We start from the raw sequence: 27,992 nt of genomic DNA on the forward strand, positions 1-27,992 counted from the left end.
AGTCCGATTTTCTCGATTGACTGATGTTTTTCAGTGCCTTTTTCTTCTACTCACACCACTGCTGCTGCTACCATGAATTGATTAACATGGACCCTGACTTAAACAAGTTGAAAAACTTATTCGAGTGTTACCATTTAGTGGTCAATTGTACGGAATATGTACTGTGCAATCTACTAATAAAAGTTTCAATCAATCAATCAAATGTGACAAATATGCTTTGCTGTTTCCCCCCTGTGGGGTGGAGGGAGTACTGAATACACATGAGCAACCTTGTTTTGAATGGTTTCATCGAGCCTATTTGGGTGTTGTTCAGCTTGCTTTTGACAATGACTGCATGTTCATTTTAAAAGTTAGCAGGATGAAATATGGCCATAGGAGTTGTGAAGGAATTATTTACAATATCTGCACTGTTCGTTCTTCGCTAAATTATTTTCAGCACAAGCTATTAGGTGAGTACACATTGGAGTTCCCTGGAATCCTTTTGTCCCCCAGTGACTCTTTAAAATGGCCATTGTTTTTATGTACTGTAAATCTGTTATTTTATAATGATTATTCCAGGGTTTACACCGCCTTCCGCCCAAATGCAGCTGAGATAGGCTCCAGCACCCCCCGCGACCCCGAACGGGACAAGCGGTAGAAAATGGATGGATGGATAGGATAGTCAATGACAACCCAATGAATTCAAGCAATTTCCCTTTGAAGTATGTGCAAGTCCTGTTAGAGGTGTAATTTGACCCCTCAGCCATTAGATACCGCCAGAATACCTTACTGTATGTTCATATTGGATCAAAGGTGTCAAACTCAAGGCCCGGGGGCCATGTCTGGCCCGCAAACACCTGGAAATGATGTGTCAATGAAGTACATAATATTTTGTCACTAAATGCACTGGATTTTTTTTTATTCACAATTCACAATGTAAAGCGCTTTGAGTCACTAGAGAAAAGCGCTATATAAATATAATTCACTTCACTAATTCACATTTTGACAGAAAAAATATATGTACTGCTTGAAACTGCATACCTTTTCAACTTTAATAGTATCCAGTATTGCAACAAATATTACAGTATATTATCACTTTCCAAACATTTTTTGTCTAAATAAAAATACTTAAATTTATCTGCTTGACTTATGATTTTACAGCAAACTACCCATCAAATTAATTAAAATGACAACACATTTTACGTTCTTTAAAGCACATTACTGTAAATTTTAAAAAGCTACCATTTTTTTTTGCATTAACATTCTGTTGACTGAGCTGCCATATTTTTACTGTAAAATGTTTTTAACAGTGTATTACTGTAGATGGAAAGACAATACATTTGTTTTTACGGTAGAAAAACTGGCAGCTAAGTTGCCAGAATAAAAACAGAACTTGCACTGTTTTTCCATTAACAATATAATGTTGTAAAAACCAATGTCAATTTAACAGAAAAATTCTGGCAACTAAGCTGCCAGCTTTTTCCGTAAAAAACAAAACAGTGGTACTGTTTTTATATTTACCATAAAATGTAAGAAATAACACTATTTTACAGTAAAATTTTGTAAATGTAAAGCTTTTACTGTAGATTCAACACTCCATTTAAAAAATAGTTATATAATTAATGATCAAATCCAGGTGTTTATTCACTGTTACAAGCGGCCCTCTCTGTGTTAGATGCACATAGTTGCTTTGAATCCGTCAACAACTCATATGTAATAAAAACATAAGATGGATGTGGTCACAAAAATATTGTGTGTGCATGTTTTGCAGTCTGTGTTTTTGCCATAACATTTGACAAAAAGAGCATAACATATTAATCAACTAAAATACTCTATGTCAGATATTGTAAATGATTTTATATAATTGTAAATGCTTTGAAGTGGGAAAGGGGTAGGATTAAATAAGCTTTGCATGATGTAAATTAAATGATATGAAATTGTGTGATGTATTATGATGTAAATGTGTTCATGTTCGAAATAAACTAAAAGAAAGAAAGAAAGATAGATCTGATGTTGATCTAGAGCAGGGGTGTCCAAACTTTTTCCACTGAGGGCCGCACACTGAAAAATCAAAGCAAGCGGGGGCCATTTTGATATTTTTTTATTTTAAAAACCAATACAATATATGTATAAAAAATATACATTAAGGCCTCCACTCAGGCTTGATCCCGGGGACCCCAAAGGGTTTTGGTCCAAAAAATATTTAAAATGTGTCATTATTCAGTATTATCTCTAGATCAACATTAGGTCTATCTGTCAATATAAAGTTTTTAAAGATTTAAGTCGTATGCTCTTTTTGTCAAAGAAAACCCTGTTTTTTTATGGAAAAAACACAAAATATGCAATATTTTCACCCAATAAAATTTTTAAGAGGAATATTTCAGATTATATAATAATTGGAGCCTTAAAAAGGTAAATAAATCATAACACCATTGATTTTAATGTATTATTATTTTTTAAGCAATGATACTTAAAAACAAATCACACAAAAATTATTGGGGAACCAAAAGGGTCCTACTCATTAAAGTGTTCAAAAATAAATTCTACATTTTTTTTTACTGTTTACTTTTAACACAACATTATCGAGATCAACTTCAGATCTATCCGTCAATTATACGTTGTATTGTTGTTTATGTTTTTTGTTTGTTTGTTTTAGGCCCTTCTTTAAAAAAAAATTTTTTAAAAAAAGCTAAATTTGTTATATGGCAAACACAAAATATGCAACATTTTCCCCAAAAAAATCTCAAAGTGCAATATTTAATGTGACATAATTGGAGCCTTGGATAGGTCAATAATTCATAATAACATTGATTTTGATTCATCATCATTTTTTAAAGAAAGAAATAGCCTGCATGGCAGCTTTGTGTTATTAGAGTAAACATTGCAACATTTTCTTGTTACATTTCACCTGCTTGGTCTTTCAAACCACTTTTTATGTTTTAAATGTTTTTAATCGTATTTTAAAATGGGCCGTGGGGCCATTAAAAAATGACCTGCGGGCCGCAAATGGCCCCCGGGCCGCACTTTGGACATCACTGATCTAGAGATTTAAGAGTTTAAATTCAACTTTAAAAAAAAGGTATGACTTTTAAGAGTTGTATGGCTGAAACCTTTTGGTCGGCGGGACCTTTAAACATGCACCACATTTAGGGGATCACAAAGGATTAATCTGGCCATCTTGAAATCAATACACTGAATAGGTAAGATTTAAACAACAGGCCCCCTGCTGGCCAAGTAGTGCATGCCATTCTGCCTCCATTCAGGATGCAATTAATCAACGATTCCCCATAATCCATCCATTTGAGTCAGTACACACTTGGCTACCACTGTTCCAGGACTACAATCCTACACACTGTAATGGTCCCAGGTCTGTAACCCAAATGAAATGGTTTAGACCCAATAATGAACTTGTCACCTTCTTAATACGTTTCCCAGGGTGAGAAAATCCTACAGTGAAGCTTGTTAAGGATCAGACGGGTTCACACCTTCTTGTGGCAGCGTTCTGCATTTGAGACTGTATCTGTTGCCATTCCTCAAAAAGAAGAAAGCGGAAGTGCACATTGATATTGAGGTGTGTTAAGGAGAGAGGTGCTTCTGAAAGTGAGAAATCTAATTATGACAACATCTAGTGAAAGTGTAGATCTAAACACCAGTTCAAATGAACAAAACTTGTGTTTGAATAACTATTTATTGATTTCTACTATTGTTGCAGGTTATATTTGCCCACATGGACACATGCAAAACAATGGAAACTAAAAATGCTGACCGAGTATGAAAGTCATTCAGTGTCTGTGGGTACTCAGGTGTGTTTTGTGTGGATTTGGCTCCTGTTGGAAATGCTGGTTAAAAAAATAAATAAACATGGAGAAAAAGCTAGATTTTACCAAATAATCCTTGAAAGTCTTGGTTCTAAATGTCACATTACTTGTTTTAACGACAGTAAATAAATCAAGATCCACCTAATGCTAAAATTTAGACCGTTTAAAAGTGTTTTTTCTGCCCTACTAGGAACATGCAGTTTTGTGTGTCTGTAGCTTTAATGCTAATGAGCTATTGTACACTTTATCCATTTTAAACAATACAGTACACTGTGGCTGGGCAAACGTTTTAGACGACATAAAGTACAGGCCAAAAGTTTGGACACACCTTATTTCAATTGTTTTTTCTATATTTTCATGACTATCTACATTGTAGATTGTCACTGAAGGCATCAAAACTATGACACCTTTGAAGTGAAAACCCTTTCAGGAGACTACCTCTTGAAGCTTATCGAGAGAATGCCAAGAGTGTGCAAAGCAGTAATCAGAGCAAAGGGTGAGTTTCCTCTTTTCCGACTTAAAAACGTTGTCACAATGTTAGAGACTCGTGCTAAACAAAGCGTCAAATCATAAGGTTCATGTAGTTTTGACCCCAGTGTTCCCTGGTAACTCATGTCTGGTATTTTCTGACTAATCCATCCATCCATCCATCCATTTTTTACAGCTTGTCCCTTTCGTGGTGCTTGAGATATCCAGTTCTTCCCAAATAGTCTCAGTTATGGGGTGCATGGGAGCATGTGCATTCCAAAACGTGTTAATCACAGCCATTAATCCTGACTTTCTCATTTTAATTAAGAAAAATAATCGAGCACAAATTGTTTTATTCATTTTTGTTTTAGTGCTGTGCTCCTTTATATTAAATGTTACTGACCAATTTGAGTATATTACTTATTGATTTTATTAAATGTTATTTTTCAGTATCAAAAGGTTCAAGTCGGTCAAAAGATGTTTATAGTTTATATAAGGATATATTTATATCTTTTTTAGATTTCAGGCAAATCAATGCTTTTTAAAGGTATTCTTAGTTGTAAGTTGATCTGTATTACTTTTTTGTCGTCTTTGATGTTAAGGTATGCATAACAATTTCATAGACACATTTTACTAGTCATGGCAGAGAGTGGGGGGCAAAAATTTTTGTTTTCTTCGGGGAAGCGTAACAGAAAATAATAGAGATGCACTGGACTAATGGAATATATTTGCATTGACATAGAACCTGACTGCTTAAACATGTAATGATGATAATTCAAATGATGTGGTTATGGTTTAATTTTATTTTGAACATGCATACAATACAATATTTTACATTATACAGTTTCTTCAATGCGACATGTCTGAAAAGGAGAGGGAAGAAGCAAGTCTTATTTCATCCTAATAATTTTCCATTTCACAGCAATTACTAACACATGTGCTCACTTCCTGTTTTCAATTTGTAAGACAAACACATTAAATAAATACGTTTTGAAGTAAGTTTTGATAAACACGATTATTAAATTTTTCTATAAAGTTCAAGATGTTTATCAGGATTCTTCTTCCTTGTACTTTGTAAACACTTTGAGTTGGAACAGTCTGTTAAAGTGGATCATATTATCAATCAATCAATGTTTATTTATATAGCCCTAAATCACAAGTGTCTCAAAGGGCTGTACAAGCCACAACGACATCCTCGGTACAGAGCCCACATACGGGCAAGGAAAAACTCACCCCAGTGGGACGTCGGTGAATGACTATGAGAAACCTTGGAGAGGACCGCATATGTGGGTAACCCCCCCCCCCTCTAGGGGAGACCGAAAATTTATGATTGATCGATTGATGATTGATTGATCATATTAGTAAATTGATTTCTTTGCTTAATCCATTCCATACCGTAATTTTCGGACTATAAGTCGCAGTTGTTTTTTTTTAGTTGCGACTTATACTCAGGAGCGACTTATGTGTGAAATTATTAATACATTACCGTAAAATATCAAATAATATTATTTATCTCATTCACGTAAGAGACTAGACGTATAAGATTTCATGGGATTTAGCGATTAGGAGTGACAGATTGTTTGGTAAACGTATAGCATGTTCTATATGTTATAGTTATTTGAATGACTCTTACCATAATATGTTACGTTAACATACCAGGCACCTTCTCAGTTGGTTATTTATGCCTCATATAACGTACACTTATTCAGCCTGTTGTTCACTATTCTTTATTTATTTTAAATTGCCTTTCAAATGTCTATTCTTGGTGTTGGGTTTTATCAAATCAATTTCCCCAAAAAATGCGACTTATACTCCAGTGCGACTTGTATGTTTTTTTCCTTCTTTATTATGCATTTTCGGCCGGTGTGACTTATACTACGGAGCGACTTATACTCCGAAAAATACGGTAATTTAATTCTACACACAGATATGCTAAAGGTTTCAAGTGCTGTACGTGCATACAGATGTTTTGAGTTACATTTTTCTCTAAGGTTATATTTCTACCTTTTTTGAGAATAATTTTTGTACGTTCTTGGGTAGCAGGTTATAGTTTGCTTTGTGCATCATTTTAGCAGTTTGCAAATGTACAACATTTTGACAAGCGGTAGAAAATGGCTGGATGGATGATTCAATAATAAAAAGGGTTTGTATGTTCTCTATATCCAACATCATGTATTATTCTAACTGACTCGTCATCTCCTGGTCTAAGTTGAAAGTCAAAGTTGACCAACTTGTCAGTTTATGGCCACAACCTTGTACTCTACAAATGAACGGCATGATTAATGATCTAGAATGCACTTTAACCAGCCCAGAGGCGATGCAGCAGTTCACCGGCTCGGTATGTCAATATAGCAGCATAAGCTAGTTAGCTCTCTGTGATCACAGCACCACTAAGAGTAGTTTCTCTGCGTTAGCGCTTATAATAACAATATTGCTAATACTTGTTTAATATTTAGGTCACAATATGTGAAGTGAAGTTAATTATATTTATATAGCGATTTTCTCTAGTGACTCAAAGCGCTTTTACATAGTGAAACCCAATATCTAAGTAACATTTAAACCAGTGTGGGTGGCACTGGGAGCAGGTGGGTAAAGTGTCTTGCCCAAGGCAGGGACTAGGATGGCGGAAACGGGGATCGAACCTGGAACCCTCAAGTTGCTGGCACGGCCACTCTACCTACCGAGCTATAACACTATATGTATTGTTGGCATTTAAAAAAAAAAAAAAAAAATGTAGGAGGACTTTATGGCCGCAACAGACTCACATTAGCTGCCTTGTTAGCCACCTCTTACTTGCCGTATTTTACGAATTAGAATGCGTAAAAAGAAAAACATGTGTTCTTGATACCTTTAAAGGTTCTGAAATGTCTTTAAAAAAGCGTTTAAAAAAATGTTTTCCATAATAAATACGTACCAATAATTTATTGTTTAACAATTTTGATTATTTCCTCTTCTGTCACATCGGTGTCTATGAGCTCATTCAAGTCCTTCACTGACACGGGATCTGGAATGCTTTCTTCCAGAAATTATGCATCTAAAAATTAATAATTAACATGTATATCGTTATGAGTAGATGTAGTAATCCTGGCCGATATCGGACTGCCGATATCGGCCGATAAATGCTTTAAAATGTAATATCGGAAATTATCGGTATCTGTTTCAAAAAGTAACATTTATGACTTTTTAAAACGCCGCTGTACGGAGTGGTACACGGACGTAGGGAGAAGTACAGAGCGCCAATAAACCTGAAAGGCACTGCCTTTGCGTGCCGGCCCGATCACATAATACCTACGGCTTTTCACACACACAAGTGAATGCAAAGCATACTTGGTCAACAGCCATACAGGTCACACGGAGGGTGGACGTATAAACAACTTTAACACTGTTACAAATATGTGCTACACTGTGAACCCACACCAAACAAAAATGACAAACACATTTCGGGAGAACATCCGCACCGTAACACAACAGAACAAATACCCAGAATCCCTTGCAGCACTAACTCTTACGGGACGCTACTACTTAACCCCGCCCCCCCCCCCAACCTCCTCATGCTCTCTCAGGGAGAGCATGTCCCAAATTCCAAGCTGCTGTTTTGAGGCATGTTAAAAAAAAAAAAAAGCACTTTGTGACTTCAATAATAAATATGGCAGTGCCATGTTGGCATTTTTTTTCCATAACTTGAGTTGATTTATTTTGGAAAACCTAGTTACATTGTTTAATGCATCCAGCGGGGCATAATAATGTGTTAATTCCACGACTGTATGTATCGGTATCGGTTGATATCGGAATCGGTAATTAAGAGTTGGACAATATCGGAATATCGGCAAAAAAGCCATTATTGGACATCCCTACTTTAAATACATATGTTCTAGTTCATCTAAAACAGGGCTATTAAAAGTTTTTTCCCCCGAAATGTTGAAGTATTCAGGCCACTTTGATACGTTTTGTGCATTCAATGCTAAAAGCACGCTTTTTTTTATTTTATTGTTATCGCTGACAAAGTAAATGGTCCTTAGTGTTTATTGCAAACTACTGCAAGTTAATACATGGCTATAATGCATGAATGTATATATATAAGCAGTTACAGTATGATGATTTCACACTGCGTACGGGGGAGGGCTGCAGGGGAGATGAGGCTGGTGGAACAGGGCGTTGCTGGTGTCAGGAGACTAACTGATGAATAGCTGACGCAGGACAACAGGGACAAGAACACTGTCAAACTGTCACAGCCTCCCTTCCACACACACTGGGAATGCTAATTAGATGTAGCTGTGTTTGCTGTGTTCTTGGCGCATGTTTGACCCCCTTAAAAGAGTTCCTCTATAATAAAGGGCATTCAAGATACCAGGTTAGGCTTTTGAGAAAGTGTTGGGTTTTTTTTGCTCCAGGACTCCCCCTGCAGGTGGGAAGTATGATCCACTTTCATGCCAATTTCAGTCACTCGGACATGAACCGACTTAGTCTCAAATAAGGAAAAGAAACCAATGAATATAGTCATCAAATTGCACAAGTCTACAGTAGGGAAGGGATTCATATGTCCCCATTCCCGGGTGGATGAGGTTAATTAATTTGCAACGCAGTCTGCTGGAAATGATGGAAAGCGTGACTCTACACAGCAACTGACGCTGTGGTCAAGGTTGGAAATGCCACAAAACACATTTTAAGATATTCGACATTCTCCTGCCATCTGACAGCTAAAGTGGATTCGTCACGTTTCATGCGTCAGGTAAACGGCGACAAGTGGGGCCATGTAGCATCCACACCAGTGCAATGCCTTGCCAACGCTAATGCAGTCTACTTTACTTCATCGCATCTTATTTTAATTAACGAAATCATCATTGTTGGTATTATTTTCATTTTATTCTAGTTATTGTGTACCATTTTATTGATTTATAATTATATTGATATTGTTATTTATTTTTTTCTTTATTGTATCGATTTATCACCACTATTTGTATTTTTAGTTTAATATTGTGCTTTTTATTATTTTGTATTAGTATTTTATTTAATTTTTTGGTTTTTATTTTTGGGGGTAGGGAGTTGAATCTGCTGTTTTCACAGGCAACTGAGGACCAAAAGAAAGAAAGACCATACTAATAATTATTTCTAGATAAACATACTACATGCAGTGTTATCCTACACATGCATACACACACAAACAGTACAACTTAATTCCGGCCCCAGAAATGAAATTATTGCTGCATGCTTATTTTCACAGTCACTGAGTTGTGACTGCGTTGCAGTAAATGTCCAGCAGATGGCAGCATTGTATACCAAACTGCAGTGTAGAATCAAGGGAAGACAGCTGCGGAATGACGGCTGCCCAGAAATAACTTTACCTTTTCAATACATGAAAATACGCAAAAGCTCTGTGTTGTTTATGTCCTTTAATGTTCCCCTCTTGTTTTCAGGTGTTTTACCTTATTGTTGTGGACTTTTTGTATCCGCACCACAGGCATATAATTTCCCCATTGTTGGATAAACAAAGTCTATATTTTGTCCTGTCCTTCCCTTGAAGAATCTGCAGCAGAAAAGGGATTAATGGTTCTCTGAAAAAAGAGTCGGATCTGTCAAAGAGCAGTTCGAAAGACTGCTTCGTTTTTGTATTTTTTCCCCATTTAAAAAAAACTTTATTTAAAAAGGCAAAACTCACTGGTAAAAGTTATAAGATAAGACTCGGATCTGAATAATTTACATTTTCACCAATTAATGTGGGAACAATTCTAAAATATTAATTTCATCTGGCTTGTGTTTTCAATGTAAACATTCCATAAACTGGTACCATATGCGTCCTCTTCTACTGATGTATTCCTCTTGAGGAAATACTGAAACCCCACAGGGTGGTGCTTTGACAGAGAGAGCCATCATTTAAATGTTATCTCACCTAAGAAACGCTGGCACAATAAAAACTACACACTGTAACCTCCATGCAAATCCACTTTTTTGGAAAATTCCACCCAAGCATTTTAACAACACAGAAAAAATATAGCTTACAGTGTTTCCCACACATTCATTTATTTGTGGCGGCTCGCCACGAAAGAATTACCTCCGCCACAAATAAATAAAAAATAAATTAATTAATTTAAAAAAAATTTTTTTTGTCCTGTCCAGCTTCTCAGGAAAATCATATAGTTGATGTAGATGCCCATAAAGGCTGTTCAGATTTACTTTACAAAAGAGAAGTGTAGGATACTTCTCTTGTTCCCTTATTTGTATTTGACCACTACTGTTTTCTGTTTATTTGTTACTGACTGTGGCAGGACACCTCTGCCTCTGTTTCACTTTATGTTGCTGGTAAATAATATCGTTGTAGTAGTAGGCTAAAGTTTAATTATTTAGTATGCCCTAATTAAAAGGGGCAGAGCTTTAAGAGACATTTTAGCTTTTATATTTTATAAGATATATTTTTTGTAAGAACCACAATTAATATATATATTTCAGTGAATAACTTATTGTTCAAATCTGTACATAAATATGTACATAAAGTGTTGTAATTATATTGTAAAATGGATGGATGGACGTTTAAAACAAAACTGTTATTAATTAGTAAGTATACATTTTTTGAGCCTTTTTAGAGAAAATCATATTGTAGTAAATTATGCAAATTACTCGGTCATGGTGACCACGCCCATAGCCACGCCCCCACCGCCACAGGTATCTTGGCAGTTTATGGGAAACACTGGCTTACAAATGATGGATTTAAAACACTGTATAAGATATTTGAGTGAGAAAAAAACGGCACTATATAAATGGTTATACTTGTACAGTGATTTTCTACCTTCAAGGTACTCAAAGCGCTTTGACACTATTTCCACATTCACCCATTCACACACAGATAATGAAGCTGCCATGCAAGGCACTAACCATGACCCATCAGGAGCAAGGGTGAAGTGTTTTGCCCAAGGATACAACGGACGTGACTTGGATGCCGGAAGCTGGGGATCGAACCAGGAACCTTCAAGTTGCTGGTCGTATTACAGTGTATGTACACCTAAACTAGGCTCCTTAAAACCATGAGTCAAGTGTTAAAATATTGCAACGCTTCCTTTACCAGTTGGTCATTTTGTGTTTTTCCCCAGTCAGTTTCATAAAAGCTAAAATATTAAAAAGTATTCCCAGCCCTTCACATTTTCCAAAATTTTTTATTTTTTAATCGAGACATCCTGGATGGAAACCAATGCTTCCCATCCAACCTGACGTAGCTTGAGAGGTGCTGCAAAGAGAAATGGGCAAAACTGCCCAAAGGTAGGTGTGCCAAGATTGTGGCACCACATTCAAAAATACTTGAGGCTGTAATTGCATCAACAAAGTTTTGAGCAAAGATTGTAAATACTTATATACATGTAATTTTTTTTTTTGATTGTCATTAGTAGGGAACTGTGTGTAGAATTTTGGAGGACAAAAATGAACTTATTCCATTTTGGAACATGTAACAAAATGTGGAAAAAGTGAAGCGCTGTGAATACACAACCAGATGTCATCTAACATAAGTAAACAAATACACAACATGAGGCATCACACTTTTGTAGTTTTCTCTTCTCATGCTGCTCGGTAGGGGAGTCAAAATATTAGAAACTGCAGACAGTTTAAAGAAGTCCAAAAATAATATTATACATGTATTTATTTGCTTTGTTTACATTTCTTATGTATTATTGTACTTATTATTCTTAACGTATTCTACATACAGTATATAATACACCTTTGGCAGTGTCAATCAAAACAGATCATTACTTTTGCAAAGTAGATCACGTGTGTACCCAATGTTGTGGCTCATGTCTGTAATAATAAGTCATAAAATAAGGACCATAAATCTTTGAGCATATAAACAAACAAACATTAATCATTATGATGGCTGTACTTGTTGCTGTTAGTATGATATTTTTATCTCAGTTGAGAAGCATCAAAAGAGGGACGAACATGTGAAGGAAATAATAGTTTATGAAGGTACAATCATTTAGATACAACAATGTATGTATGATCATTTTGGTATAATAACTGCAGGAACAAAGGAAGGTGAGGAGAGAAGGAGAGTTGTCAGTTGGTTGAAAAGACGTGGGCGCCTATTTTATTTCCTCTGTGGATACACAACAACAGCGCTGTCTGTCTGAGGTGCTTACACAGCAGAACCACACACACACACACACACACACCCTTGTCTACAACTACAGGAGAGTGAAGCAGTTTGAGTGTCACATTGTCATGTTCTGTCTCCGTGGTCTGTGGTGTAAACTCGGAAATCTTAAATCTGCATGAAATCCTCTTGGACGGTGACTGACTCGTGTGTGTGTGTGTGTGTGTGTGTGTGTGTGTGTGTGTGTGTGTGTGTGTGTGTGTGTGTGTGTGTGTGTGTGTGTGTGTGTGTGTGTGTGTGTGTGTGTGTGTGTGTGTGTGTGTGTGTGTGTGTGTGTGTCTGTCTTTCTGGAACCTTGCAGCGATCTCAGTTCAATTTGACTCGTCAGCTGGTCAAAGCCATAGTCTCAATGATATTTGATTAGTATTAGAACCGGCCCGCAGGCCACAGCCGCCTGCTGCTGTTTTGCGTCCACCAATACTCCATCAGTGTTGGCGCTAGACATTTTCAAAATCAAATCATAACTTTTTTGTAAGCGTTTTGAAAACAAATGATAAATGTACCGTATTTTTCGGAGTATAAGTTGCACCGGCCGAAAATGCATAATAAAGAAGGAAAAAAACATAAGTCGCACTGGAGTATAAGTCGCATTTTTTGGGGAAATGTATTTGATAAAAGCCAACACCAAGAATAGACATTTGAAAGGCAATTTGAAATAAATAAAGAATAGTGAACAACAGGCTGAATAAGTGTACGTTATATGAGGCATAAATAACCAACTGAGAAGGTGCCTGGTATGTTAACGTAACATATTATGGTAAGAGTCATTCAAATAACTATAACATATAGAACATGCTATACGTTTACCAAACATTCTGTCACTCCTAATCGCTAAATCCCATGAAATCTTATACGTCTAGTCCAGAGGTTCTTAACCTTGTTGGATGTACCGAACCCCACCAGTTTCATATGCGCATTCATCGAACCCTCCTTCCGTGAAAAATGAAATGGCGGAGGCTCCGCCGAACCCCTGAGGCAGACTCACCGAACTCCTAGGGTTCGATCGAACCCAGGTTAAGAACCACTGATCTAGTCTCTTACTTGAATGAGCTAAAATTTCACACATAAGTCGCTCCTGAGTATAAGTCGCACCCCTGGCCAAACTAGGAAAAAAACTGCAACTTATAGTCCGAAAAATACGGTATGCATTATCCTGTTATATATCACATTCTATATTGTGTTTTGCAAAACGGTTGTCAATAACGTTAATTCATTTTAAAAAAAATAATACAAAAGAAAACACATTTTTATGCATATGTAAATATATTCAGTTATAAACATTCATTCACTTTCTTCTTTCCTTCATGGATCTAAACTTTTCCGCTGCCGGTGTTTTTTTTCTGTATTTTTATTGTAATATTTTCAGAATGTGTTTGTTCTATTTTTGGCCAAAGTAAAAAATCTGGAGTAGTCTTAATTTTTTAGTTTTAATGCCATGATTTTAATAGTCTGGCTTGCATGTGCACAGATTTTCCTCCATGCGGCCCTGAGCTAAAATGAGTGTCACACCCCTGCATTAGGTGAAAGACAAAAAGGTTACAGTACACATTATTTCCCATAAGAAATTCAGTACAGTCATACCTCCTGTTTCTTACGCCTCCCTTTTAAAAAAAAATATGATTCAGTTTTGGATGAGAATGTTCACCCATAGTTTTCCCCAGTCTTAATGTCATGGTGGTTTTGGCATACAACCAAACAAGTCTGCATCTACAGTAGATGTAATACTTAGGGAAGTCTCAATCCAAAATGTTGGCCTCAGAGCCGATACTTTGACAACACATCATAGAACTGGCATTTTTTGTTATTGCAAGTAGCTAATGTAAACAAACACATTTCTATAAAGCCCATCTTATTAAATTCAGAATTTGCTCGAATTGTTGTAAGTCGGATGACGTACTAAATTTGTGGTATTGAATGCTACATTCGATTTTTTAAATGAAACATAATGAAGTACAATAGCTAAACAAAAACAACCTTTGGTTCTCATTTAAATAATTGTGTTTCTTCTGTATCCAGAGAATTACTCCCTGACTTTGTAAACTATAACAAAAAACTCCCCAAAATGATGTAATTAGGAGAATAACAAAAATATATATCTAATCACTTTATTATCGTATATACTGACACTAGCTAGGTATCAAATGTATCCACACCTGGATCAATTGTCCCTACTTTGCACTGATGCTTTAGCGGTTAGCCATTCCTTTTCCTCTAGTCTTCCAGTGATAATGCTACATGAAAGAAACTGTTTGTTCCACATCGCCCTGAAACGCTCCTTAACTGCTGGTGTGTGTGTGTGGGTGTGTGATAGAAGAGGAAGTTGAAGAAATTATGTGTTTGCATTGTGACCCAGCAGCAGAAGACAATAGTCATATCTATCCACCAGCTTTTTAAATGTCATACATATACATCACTACAAATGAGATTAGTATGGATCTTTATGGTCTTTTGCGGCTTATGTTAGATTCTGATGTGTGTGTGTGTGTGTGTGTGGTGGGGGGTGTATGATTGTAAGAGAAGAGCAGTGTTTCCTCTACCACCCCTTGCTGATATGAACAATGTGTGTGTAATGTGGAGTGTGTGTAAACCTGCTGGTTTTTCCTGCACACACAGACTCTAATCATGTGACTGGTTGTCGTGGTAACTGTCACCACGCACAAGATTGATCATGACAGGAGAGGGGCAGAACAGTGTTTCTAACACACACACGTATACTTTACAGTATAAAGTGGTACCTCCATTTTGTCCCAAAAGGTTTGATAGAACCAAATGGTACCAAAACACAAATCATTTTTCCCATTAGAAAAAAAACAACTATTCACCCAAAAAGTATTAAAGTGTGTTTTTAATGTGTTTTGCCTACAAAAATAATTATAATTGTGTACATGTCTTCAGTTGACCTCTGTGTCGGATTCTCAGTTGCTCTAGGACGGCGAGATATATATATATCTCGATAGATAGATTTTCACACAAAAGGTGCACCGGATTATAAGGCGCACTAAAGGTGTGGGGACGGCGTGGCGCAGTTGGGAGAGTGACCATGCCAGCAACCTGAGGGTTCCTGGTTCCATCCTCACCTTCTACCAACCTCATCACATCCGTTGTGTCCTTGAGCAAGACACTTCACCCTTGCTCCTGATGGGTCGTGGTTAGGGCCTTGCGTGGCAGCTCCCGCCATCAGTGTGTGAATGTGTGTGTGAATGGGTGAATGTGGAAAGCGCTTTGAGTACCTTGAAGGTAGAAAAGCGCTATAAAGTATAACCCATTTACCATTTAAAGAGGTCATATGAATTTTCTCCTCTAAATGTAAAAGACTTTCTTGTGGTCTACACCAGTGTTTTTTAACCTTTTTTGAGCCAAGGCACAATTTTTTCATTGAAAAAATCTGGAGGCACACCACCAGCAGAAGTCATTAAAAAATGAAACTCAGCAGCCGATATTGACAGTAAAAAGTCGTTGTCGCAATTGTTGGGTATGACTTTAAACCATAACCAACCATGCATCAATATAGCTCTTGACTTAAAGTGCTGTCACCACTTTTTTGGCGTTTTCCTGTGTGTAGTGTTTTAGTTCTTGTGTTGCGCTCCAATTTTGGTGACTTTTCCTGTTTTGTTGGTATTTTCCTGTAGCAGTTTCATGTCTTCCTTGAGCGCTATTCCCCGCATCTGCTTTGGTTTAGCAATCAAGAATATTTAAGTTGTTGCTATCCTTCTTTGTGGGGACATTGTTGATTGTCATGTCATGTTTGGATGTACTTTGTGGACACCATCTTTGCTCAACACGCTGTAAGTCTTTGCTGTCGTCCAGCATTCTGTTTTTGTTTACTTTGTAGCCAGTTCAGTTTTAGTTTTGTTCCCTAAGCTTCAATGCCTTTTCTTAGGGGCACTCACCTTTTGTTTATTTTTGGTTTTAGCATTAGATACCTTTTCACCTGCATGCTGCCTCGCACTGTCATCTGCATATTGTGATCACGACAAACCATGTTCCGACATCTACAAAGCAATTATCTACCTGCTGCCACCTACTGATATTGAAGAGTATAACATTGTTACGCTGCCGAGCTCTAGACAGCACCGACACTCAACAACGGCACATTATTTGCAGACTATAATTACTTGTTTGCAAAAAATATTTTTACCCCAAATAGGTGAAATTACATAATCTCCCACGGCACACCAGACTGTATCTCACGGCACACTAGTGTGCACAGTGGTTGAAAAACACTGGTCTACACAACATGTAATGGTGGTTCTTTGGTCAAAATGTTGCATAGATGATGTTTTACAGAACATCTTCAAGTCACTTTCTGACAGTCCTTCACAATGCATCGTTTTGCTGGTGGTCTTATTTACGTGGCTCACCTTCGACAGCGTCTTCTCCCCGTCATCTTTGTTGTAGCGGTGTAGCGTGCAAGGACGGGAGTGGAAGAAGTGTCAAAAGATGGAGCTAACTGTTTTAATGACATTCAGACTTTACTTCAATCAATAACGGAGCAGCATCTCCTCATCCGTGGCTCACTAGTGCAACAACAACAACGCCGGAAATGTGTCCCGTGAAAAAACGTTTGACCAGAACTCTGTGATAACTAAAGTTCCGTGGGTGAATAAGGTAAACCCACTACATCGGTAGTTTTTAGCGCTTTCATAGCGAGATAAGTTATAACTTTACGCTACTTTATTTTAAAAATGGCAACAGCGGAGGATGAATTCCCCATAACAAGAAGATAGTGAAAAAGAAAAAGCTTATCGACTATGTAGTTGGCGCGGACTACAATGGCGGACACGCACAAATTTTAAGGACTTATGCAGATCCCAACTACAGATCAGCAGGTACCCAGGCGCGTTGGCCTTGCGATGAGGTGGCGACTTGTCCAGGGTGTGCCCCGCCTTCCGCCCGAATGCAGCTGAGATAGGCTCCAGCACCCCCCGCGACCCCAGAAGGGACAAGCACTAGGAAATGGATGGAGGTACCAGAAGGTAAGAAAAGTTTCTTTTGCATAATATTGTGAAACAAAACGCCGGATATTAGGTCTGCTAATAGGTGCCATTTTGCAATGCTTACACACACACACAATAGCCATATGTTGAAGCACAGTACATCTGACTATGGTAACCATAACGCCCCGACAATCCATCAAGCAGTGCGGCTTCATAGCTTACCAAAGTCGTACTAAAACATTGACAGATTTTTGAGAGCCGTGTGTAATGTTATATATTCTCAATGGAACATTTAAAGTTTTAGTGTTGTTTACTGGTCCTACTGGTCAAACTTATCATTACACCATGTACCAAATAAAATAGCCCAGAGGTTGGTAAGCACAACCAGAATTATTCAGTAGATTAGGCGCACCGGGTCATAAGGCGCACTGTCGATTTTTGAGAAAGTGAAAGGATTTTAAGTGTGCCTTATAGTCGGTATATAATACGGTATATACACGTACACACAGTGCGTACAGAAAGTATTCAGACCTCTTTAAATATTTCACTCTTTGATTCATTGCAGCCATTTGCTAAAATCCAAAAAGTGCATTTTATTTCTCATTAATGTACACTCAGCACCCCATCTTGACAGAAGAAAACAGAAATATAGAAATGTTTGCAAATGTAACAAAACAAAACCTGTATGTACATATGTATTAACAGCCTTTGCGCAACACTTTGATGCACCTTTGGCAGAAATTACAGCCTCAAGTCAAAAAGCTTCGCACACCTATAGTATCTTTGGGCAGTTTTGCTCTTTCCAGCAACTCTCAACTTCCATCAGATTGGATGTGACATGTTTGTTTTCATCCAGGATGTCTCTGTACATTTTTATTTTTAAATGACTTACTGTTACATAAGTGGACTCCACCTCACATGTCCTCTTGTGAAGACTCGAGTGTCAAAACTCAAATTGTGTTCCCAAGCACCTTTTGCTCTGAAATACTCAGTCCAGCACATACCAGTCCTTTTGGTGGTCACTCAGGGCTCACTAAGTTGTACCACCACGCTCTGCGACTGTACTATTGGCCTGGGTTAAGACGGAATGTGCGAACCTTTTGTAGATCTCCTCACACATGTAAAGTCCCAAAAAAGTCCACAGTCTGAAACAAAGAGCTGGGTTGAAAGAGGTTCAAAGGTCGGACACCTTAGTCCTGGTGACAAGGTTTTGGTGTTTCTTCCTATCCCAGGTTTGGACCTTCAGGCATGCTATTGTAGGCCCACCTACCTATGCTGCCAAGCCTCGCTTGGTTAGCGACAATATAAATTTGTACTCGAATACTTTTGTTAAATAAACTGTTCAATAAGAACCAGTAAATCCATGGCTTCTGTTCTTTATGTTACGCGTCGCTTTTAAGACTAGACAAAGGGCACGAGGACCGTAAGCCTCATTACGTGTACGAAAAGGAGTAGGAAGAAGCAGAGCTGATTTAATCCTGCCCCTTTTTCGTTTCTTAGCTATTTCTAACAGTGAGTAAATAAGTGAATAAATAAATATATCCATGGATAAGTAATTGAATATTAATTACATAAATGAACAATACATACAATTCTCATAAATAAATAGTTAAGTACGTTTTGATTTACATAATGGAGGAATAAGATTATGTAATTTTTCAATAAGGTTCAAAATGTTTATCAGGATTCCCAGTTTCTTAAACTAGATCATATTAGTACATTGATTTATTTGCTTAATCCAGTCCATAATTTCATTCCATATACTGATATTATATAGGTTTTAAGTGTACGTGCATACAAATGTTTTAAGTTAAATTTTTCTCTGAGGCTATAGTTCTTTTTTTTTGGGAGGAAGTGTTGTATCCATTTTTGAGTAGCAGGTTATAGTTTGTATATAACATAATTTTAGCTGTTTGCAAATGCACCAAATCATTGGATGTCAATATTTTGTATTCAATATGTAAATGGCTTGCATGTTCACTATAACTAACATTGTGTATTATTGTAATTGATCTTTTGTGTAACATGGTTAGTGACTGAAGAGTACTTTTGTAGTTATTTCCCTGTATTTCTGCACAATAACTCAGATATAATAACACTAGCGAGCAGTAGAGAATATGAAGTGATTTTTGGTCCAGTACATATTTTGCTTTAGTTATTATTGAAGTGTTTCCCGCAACTTTATGTTGTAAATTTATGAAACTGGCAATTTATTTTATCATCAATTACTACAACTACAACGTGATTTATTTTACCCTTTCAATGTTTACTCCTATTTGTATTTGACTTTATCTTCTGCTGTTACTGAATAGCATTATTTTAGTTTTACTGAGATTCAAAGACAATCGGTTTTTGTCAAACCATCTTTTCATTTTCTTAATTTTTTCTATTATTTGTATTTGTGTGTTCTCTCCTGAACAAAACACAGTCGTGTCGTCCGCAAACAACACAAACTTTAAGTCTTATGTAACTTTGCAAATGTGTTTTATATATCGATCAAACAATTTTGGTCCCCGTATTGATCCCTGGGGTACGCCGCTAAGTTTATTTGGATTTGCATGTTCACCGAGCTTCACAAATTACTTCCTGTTGGTTAAGTAGCTTCTTACCCAGTACCTTGCCCGTATGTGGGCTCTGTACCGAGGATGTCGCTGTGGCTTGTGCAGCCCTTTGAGACACTTGTGATTTAGGGCTATATAAATAAACATTGATTGATTGATTGATACAAGAACAGCCCTCTGATTCCATCCATCCATCCATTTTCTACCGCTTGTCCCTTTTGGGGTTGCGGGGGGTGCTGAAGCCTATCTCAGCTGCATTCAGGCGGAAGGCTGGGTACACCCTGGACAAGTCGCCACCTCATCACAGGGTCAACGCAGATAGACAGACAACATTCACACTCACATTCACACACTAGGGACCATTTAGTGTTGCCAATCAACCTATCCCCAGGTGCATGTCTTTGGAGGTGGGAGGAAGCCGGAGTACCCGGAGGGAACCCACGCAGTCACAGGGAAAACATGCAAACTCCACACAGAAAGATCCCGAGCCCGGGATTGAACTCAGGACTACTCAGGAACTTCGTATTGTGAGGCACATGCACTAACCCCTGGTCCACCGTGCTGCATTCCATACCGTTCTAATTTGTTAATTAGGATATTATGGTTAATTGTGTCAAATGCTTTTGTTAGATCCATAAACACTGCAGCTGCACACTGTTTACCATCTATTGCATTGCAATCTCTTCCTGTATATTCATTAATGCCATCAGTGTTGAGATGTTGGTTCTTTATCTGTATTTAGGGTTTCTTTAGGTATCGGCAAATCAAATTTAATGATTTTTAATGCCATTTTTAATGTCCCTTAAAAAAAGGTAATGCCCTTGTTTGACCACATATGTTATTATGTATAGTCAAAAGCTTACAATTGTCTGTATGGACACAAATATAAGTATTTGGGACTCACCAATATGTATTAGTGAGTTATTAGCACTAATAGGATATATATTAATAGGAGACTTAGTATAAAACTAATAAGGACAGAAAACACAGGCTAGTGGGGAACAGAAGATATACATTTGGCTGCAGGAGCTGGTGGTCAGTAATAATTACACCGAAACAGAAAATTAAGTTTGGTGCAGTTACCATTGTGAAGAACAAAATATTTACAACAAAAATATAGGGAGAAAATAGAAACACACAAAATATTTACAACTGCAGTTAGAGATTGGTTGATAAGTGCACTTCAAAAGTTATTGGTTGGATTGGAATCCACGAGGGTTTGGTGAGCGGTTGGATTGAATGTACAAGGGTTATTGTTAGGAGTGAGTTGTATTACGCACCAGAGTTCATGGAGTGTGTGGGGTGCCAGGCTGTGGAAGCCTTCCTACCAGACTAGTAGTTCCTGCTAGTTGTCAAGTAGACACAGTAGCCCCAGCTCCAGGTTCAAGCTCGCCATCGATTGGTTCCAAATAGAAACACCTGGCCTGCAGTACAACAACAGGACGGGTGAATTATGTAAATTAGCACTAAAGCTTTCTTTAACTTCAGCTTTTCTACTCAAATTCAATGTGTAAACATTCTTAAATAATCATATTAAGTGAATAAATTGTGATTGACAAGTCAGTCAAAAGTGCTATAGATTTAGATGTATTGGTCCTCGTTGGGGAAATTCATTTTCACTGCCGTACATTTAAACAACAGACATTACACATCACGAAACAAAAATAACAGAAAGACATCATACATGACCAACACATTTACAGGCTTGTCAGACAGGTCGGCCGGGCCTGCTGTTAAGGGCGGCTATAGCTGCAGGGATTAGGCTTTTCCTGAGGCGGGCCCTCCGGAATTTGATGGTTCTGTACCTGCGCCCTGATGGTAGTGGGATGATGTATTGGTGTAGTGGGTGAGTGATATCCTGGACTATCGTGTTTGCAAGTCGAATGATGGACCTGTGGTTTAAATCTGAAATGTCGGGTGTTGGTAGGCCGATGATTTTAGCTGCTATGTTTGTTATGCGTGTGAGTTTGGTCCGGTTGGTTACAGAAAGCATAGTGAAAAAACATGTGGAACAGTACATAAGGATAGTATGCACCTCCTGGTACCCCAGCACCTCCAAAACCCTCAAATCAAGACTCCAAACATCCCAGAACAAGCTAGTCAGGTTACTTCTAGACCTCTACCCCAGATCACACCTCACTCCTACCCACTTCTCCAAAGTGGGCTGGCTCAGGGTGGAGGACAGAGTAAAACAAGTTGCACTGAGCCTTGTCTATAAAATTCGCTACACCTCCCTGATACCGAAGTACATGTCAAACTACTTCTTTTCTTTCTTTCGTTTATTTCGAACATGAACACGCTTACATCTTAATACGTCACACAATTTCATATCATTTCATTTTACATCATGCCCGAGAACGTAAATGGCCGCCATAACCACAACACAAGGGGGAGCTCACAAACCACGTCAGACCCAGATTCTGATCTAACAAAAGTCTTAACTCATTCTCCTTCTATGCCACATCTATATGGAATGCACTCCCAACAGGTGTAAACGAAAGTGCATCTCTATCCTCCTTCAAAACCTCACTAAAAGAACACCTCCAGGCAGCTACAACCCTAGCTTAACCACCTCCCCCCACCACATCCCACCTCCCCGGATTGTAAATAATCAAATGTATATACTTGTTCTTATGCTTTCTGAGCTCACTATGTTCACCGCTCGCTGTACATATCCTACCAAGTGAGACCTACACTGTTAAAATGTCCATTTCTCAGATATAATTGTTGACTGAAGTATGCTGATAGAGCAACCCAACCTAACACCCCCCCAGATTGTAAATAATGTAAATAATTCAATGTGTATACTCTGATGATTAACTAGTGTGATGACTGTATTATGCTGATAGTATATATTTGAACCATGAATCAATTTAAGTGGACCCCGACTTAAACAAGTTAAAAAACTTATTCGGGTGTTACCATTTAGTGGTCAATTGTACGGAATATGTACTGTACTGTGCAATCTACTAACAAAAGTTTAAATCAATCAATCAATGCTACATAGCCTACACATTATTCAATAAATAATCCAACAGTACTGTGTAATCTGTGTGCATGTAAACACGCTGCATCGCAAAGTTCATAAAGTATAAGTCAAAATAACAGACTTTACCATAAACAGGATATGAACTGAAACCCATTGTATCAAATTGATGCTAACGCTAACGCTCGGCGCCGCTAGTTTAGCATGTAGCATTGTCATTAGTTACTCACCAGTTCCTCTATGTAATGAATGGGTCACGGCGGCAGCCACGGACTCCATGCGGCCTATGTGGGAAACACTAAAAGTTTACAATAAGCAAAACCGTGTAAATGAAACGCAAGAGGCGAATAACTGTTACCTTTTTATGGCGACAGGAAGCTGCCCGACACTGTCGGCGGGCTTCATCTCACCTCTGAATGAGGAAGAAGTCGTCGCGCGCTAAAAGGTTCGTCGCGATCACGTGACAGGGAGAGGGCAGGAGGTCACGTGGTGCGCACTACACCGGGCATTTAAAGGGACAGGACGCAGGACTATTATACAGCCGCCTTGTATAGTTGCAGATTTTAACATGGGTTACATAAACATTTGACAACGATAATTCTGAAAATCACCACCTAATGAATTACAATTGGCTTGCAAAACTGTTTAATCTGATAATTTAATTGAATGTATATATTTTTTTCTCTAGTAGTAGCAGCATACTTGCCAACCTTGAGACCTCAGAATTAGGGAGATATTCAAAAGGGCCGCTGGGGGGGGGGGTGTATATATATATATATATATATATATATATATATATATATATATATATATATATACATACACTGCCGTTCAAAAGTTTGGGGTCACCCAAACAATTTTGTGTAATAGCCTTCATTTCTAAGAACACGAATAGACTGTCGAGTTTCAGATGAAAGTTCTCTTTTTCTGGCCATTTTGAGCGTTTAATTGACCCCACAAATGTGATGCTCCAGAAACTCAATCTGCTCAAAGGAAGGTCAGTTTTGTAGCTTCTGTAACGAGCTAAACTGTCTTCAGATGTGTGAACATGATTGCACAAGGGTTTTCTAATCATCAATTAGCCTTCTGAGTCAATGAGCAAACACATTGTACCATTAGAACACTGGAGTGATAGTTGCTGGAAATGGGCCTCTATACACCTATGTAGATATTGCACCAAAAAGCAGACATTTGCAGCTAGAATAGTCATTTACCACATTAGCAATGTATAGAGTGTATTTCTTTAAAGTTAAGACTAGTTTAAAGTTATCTTCATTGAAAAGTACAGTGCTTTTCCTTCAAAAATAAGGACATTTCAATGTGACCCCAAACTTTTGAACGGTAGTGTGTATATATATATATATATATATATATATATATATATATATATATATATATATATATATATATATATATATATATATATATATACATACATATATATATATATATACATACATATATATATATATATATATATATATATATATATATATATATATATATATATATATATATATATATATATATATATATATATATGTATATATATATATATACATACATATATATATATATATATATACATATATATATATATATATATGTATGTGTGGGAAAAAATCACAAGACTATTTCATCTCTACAGGCCTGTTTCATGAGGGGTTTCCTCAATCCTCAGGAGAAAAAAAATCTCCTGAGGATTGAGGAAACCCCTCATGAAACAGGCCTGTAGAGATGAAATAGTCTTGTGATTTTTTCCCACACATACATATTACGCTCTACCACGGTATCGAGCACTATTTTTTTGGATAATCTAATTAAGACATATATATATATATATATATATATATATATATATATATATATATATATATATATATATATATATATATATATATATATATATATATATATATATATATATATACGTTCTTAATGGCCGACTTGTGATTAGCTAATAGCATGTACGATTTCACCGACTATAGAAGAGAACAAATTTGGTATTTTTATAAATGATGGTAACATTAAAATGTTTGTCAACATTATTATGCTCCAAGCAAAAATGTGTAGACATAAATGTCGATTTCTGAAATAAAACCTTGGCTTAATGGTTTAAAATGATCAATTAAATCTTGGAAAATGATTAAAAGTACAAAATCCCTTAAATGTATATCTTTATTGAAAAAAAATTCAAGTGATTTAGTTAGCCCTTTTTTGTCTTTTCGAATTTTGTATTTTACATTGTTTGTTACTATTATTTATTATTATTTTAATACTCTATTTTTATTTGCTTTCATTTTATTTCCTTCCATATTTTGTGAAAGACAGTATTTGCTCAACCTGATGGATGTTTGAAATTGTTGAGATATGTTGAAAGCCCCTTGGTGTTTTGTGTACATTGAGAATATATGTTTTTTTATGTACATTGTTCAATAAATATAAATTACAAAAATTTAAAAAATGTGTGATTTCACTGCATTGATGCCCATCGCGCCAGCCAGCCACTTTTAATAATAATAATAATGGATTAGATTTATATAGCGCTTTTCTAGACACTCAAAGCGCTTCACAGAGAAGTGAGAAGCCATCATTCATTCACACCTGGTGGTGGTAAGCTACTTTCGTAGCCACAGCTGCCCTGGGGTAGACTGACGGAAGCGTGGCTGCAAATTTGCGCCTACGGCTGAAATTTGCAGTTTCCCATTTTCCCGACATGTATTCATTTTCTCGCTTTTGCCACAGCATGATGAGCACGTTCACAGGATATAGCATTCCAAACATCTGGCGTCTTGACATTGTGTACCAGCTGCAGACAATAGCCAATTAAAAGGTTCTGCCTGTCAATCATCACACTGTACCTTCAACCAAAAATGATTAAAAAGGAACTGCACCTAACGACACTACATAAACATCCAATTCCTTGCTCAGTACAATATACCCAGAAGTCATATTTTTAATGTTATCTCTTGAAAAACATTCTGTAAAAATGCCTATCTTCTGAAAATATGATTTATAATAGCCACAAACTGGCAAATACATGTTTTTAATCAGGATACAATTTTTAAAAAAAATTGTTAAAAGGTTTTATGGAATAATAAATAAACAGCATACTAGGAATGCAACTTATGCATGTGTTTGTTTGTAAATAATTGATTGATTAAAGACATTTTAGAAAAAGACATGTCATAAAATGATACTGTATATAGAAAAATGCCAATTAGCTCTTTAAATGTATTGAAAATAAGCTCAGTCAATTAAACATATTGAATAGGTTGTATTTAACTCCCTATTTGTTGTTTAAAATGGTTACAATAGATAGCAAGTTATGAATGAAGTGCAGTGGCGGGTTGTGCGTTTCCCACCTAGGCCTTCAGCGATGTCCGACTTCAATGACCACCTCTCAAAATACCATAATTGATGTCACCACATGACCATTGCTGGAGAAATACTATACAGGAACACAATTAGGCATTGATCCACCTCAACAGTGTACAAAACGGTTTATTTTCTGGCGCATTTAAAATTCAATAAACCCGCATCAGCAATCAAAACATATCTTATGTGGTATTGTCAAAGTAAAAATGGCAAAAAAAACATATTAAAAGTGAAAAAATAAAATATTTGAACTCACAATTTGCAGCCCCCATTGGACGCCGTATAAGCCAGTTTTTAATTGATTGATTGAAGCTTTTATTAGTAGATTGCACAGTGAAGTACATATTCCGTACAATTGACCACTAAATGGTGACACCCCAATAAGTTTTTGAACTTGTTTAAGTCGGGGTCCACTTAAATTGATTCATGATACAGATATATACTATCATCATAATACAGTCATCACACAAGATAATCATCAGAGTATATACATTGAATTATTTACATTATTTACAATCCGGGGTGTGGGATGTGGAGGGGGTTGGTTGATATCAACACTTCAGTCATCAACAATTGCATCATCAGAGAAATGGACATTGAAACAGTGTAGGACTGACTTGGTACCCCTTGTCGATTCGATTGGACATGGTGGGCATTTCCCCATTTCATCACCGACATGGTCTCACAAGATGTAGTTTCTCTTTATATATCCTTCTTGAAAATGGCCTTGCAAATATATATCTGCCACCTAATCGACGTTTTGTACTCCTTTTCTGCTATCCCGGTCTGGCTACGGCACAACACTTCCTGCTTCCTGCTAAATTGAAACTTGTAAATGGATACTCACTTTGGAATGACAAAGTGAGTATCCAATCAGTCTCGTTAACATCAGGCTAATGTCAACAACTTGTGATCTGATTGGCTATCGCAACTGTCTCTCAACTCTATGTGTTCTCAAATTCATCCGCTAACGGTCCCGGGCGAGTATCCAATCACAGGACGCGTAAATGTCACGTTCAACGTGAGGCCAGCTAGAAGGTCTTACTGACAACAACTCGTGATCTGATTGGCTATCGCAATTATCTACCAACTGTATGTGCATGTTCACTTACAGTGCACAGACGCCGGCATTGTTGATTCTGAAGGCCCCGGGCAGATTTCGTACAGCATGGCAACATAAGCTAGCTGAATTCGGATTGGATACAAACTCTAAAGTAAAAACAACAGCACTGACAGCACACCACTGCAATTTTTAGCACCCATTCGACGCCGTCTAAACCAGTGGTGCCCCTCGTAGTTGGTTGATTTGAGTGGAAATGGCGGGCATTTCCCCGTTTCATCGCTAGAACCGCTGAGCTAGCTTCCGAGGTTGGCCGACATGGTCTCACAAGATGTAGTTTCTCTTTAAATATCCTTCTTGAAAATGGCCTTGCAAATATATATATCTGCCACCTAGTCAACGTTTTGTTCTGCTTCTTTGTGCGTTACAAAAGTGAGTATCTGTGATTTCTCTGCTAGCCCGGTATGGCTGCGGCTGCTTTTTTTCCTGTGATGTCACGTCCGTGGTGGACATGGTGTTGGGATTTGTGTCTTGTCGTGTCATTCAAGTCCTGACCTGGGATCTGGAATCCTTTCCTCCAGGTGTGGTCCAATAAGTAACGTATTCAATTATTTTTCCTAGTAATTAATTATGGGCCTGCTGCAATGCAAGCAGCCAGCCCATATTATTAT

General features: G+C 37.3%; 1 long non-coding RNA gene across 6 annotated transcripts in view; it reads right to left on the minus strand.

Annotated features, from left to right (window-relative positions):
• The window catches only part of LOC133642006 (uncharacterized), a 41,824-nt gene extending 18,491 nt beyond the window's left edge, over nt 1–23,333 (minus strand). For 4 of the 6 annotated variants that reach the window (XR_009824365.1, XR_009824368.1, XR_009824366.1 and 1 more), the window contains exons 1-3: nt 23,242–23,333; nt 23,114–23,167; nt 21,178–21,321 (exon numbers count right to left, since the gene is read on the minus strand). This is a non-coding gene — a long non-coding RNA (uncharacterized LOC133642006). The remainder of the gene's footprint in view (nt 1–21,177; nt 21,322–23,113; nt 23,168–23,241) is intronic. The other 2 variants (XR_009824370.1, XR_009824367.1) reach the window with 1 other exon arrangement.
• Nucleotides 23,334–27,992: the final 4,659 nt, after the last annotated feature.

This window comes from Entelurus aequoreus, linkage group LG24, assembly GCF_033978785.1.
Source record: "Entelurus aequoreus isolate RoL-2023_Sb linkage group LG24, RoL_Eaeq_v1.1, whole genome shotgun sequence".
In the NCBI taxonomy this organism is placed as follows: Eukaryota; Metazoa; Chordata; class Actinopteri; order Syngnathiformes; family Syngnathidae; genus Entelurus; species Entelurus aequoreus.